The following is a 922-nucleotide window of genomic DNA, read 5'->3' on the forward strand; positions in this document are numbered from 1 at the left end:
CTCACAGCTTCAAAAGAAACAATTCTCCTCCACTTACATCTGTTTCCTCTGTTGTGCTCTGGATGTTCCCAGGACTGGATAGATTTGGTTATGGGGAAAGATTGGAGTAGTTTACGTCGGAACAGATGAGGATAATGGGTGACATAATTGAGGTGTTTAACATTATGCGGGGCCCAGATAGTTTGCATAAGAATCACCTATACCCCTGAGCAGGGAGGTCAATAACCAGGGGGCATAGATTTAAGGTAATTACTAAAAGGACTACACGAGAGTCGAGGAGAAATTTTTTCACCCAGAATGAATTTGGGTCTGGAACTCACTGACTGAAAAGTTGGTGGAGACACAATCCCTCATCACATTTAAGCAGTACTTGTATCGGGATTGAATTGGTACCTAATCTGCAAAGCTACAGACCAAGAGCTGGGAAGTGGGATTAGGCTGGATAGCTCTTTCGGTTGGCGGACACAGGTTGGGCCGAATGCCCTCCTTCTCTGCGGCAAACTTCTACAATGCCATGATTCTAAGAGGTGGGGAATGCTCCTTTGTGTCCTGTACTTTTCTGTATTCCACCATCGATGGGATCTTGCTGTGTGGTAATTGGCTGCCGTATTGCGCTACAGTGCACCCAGTGACTACACTTCAACAAGTACTTATTTTCTGTCAAGCTCGTTTGAATAAAATATTAATTCAGTGGATGTGGGCGTAGCTAGCAACGCTGACATTTATTGCCATCGCTAATTGCGTTTGAGAAGAAAGTGATGAACAAATTTCGTGAACCACTGCAGTACTTAGATATGCACTTGATGGCTACATTCCAAGAGCTAGAATTGGATTTGGCAGGATAGTGCTTTGTCAACCAGCAAGGACACGATGGGCTAAATGGTCTCCTTCTGTGCTGTAAATTTCTATGGTTCTATGATTC

This window comes from Pristiophorus japonicus, unplaced genomic scaffold (genome assembly GCF_044704955.1).
Source record: "Pristiophorus japonicus isolate sPriJap1 unplaced genomic scaffold, sPriJap1.hap1 HAP1_SCAFFOLD_61, whole genome shotgun sequence".
In the NCBI taxonomy this organism is placed as follows: domain Eukaryota; kingdom Metazoa; phylum Chordata; class Chondrichthyes; family Pristiophoridae; genus Pristiophorus; species Pristiophorus japonicus.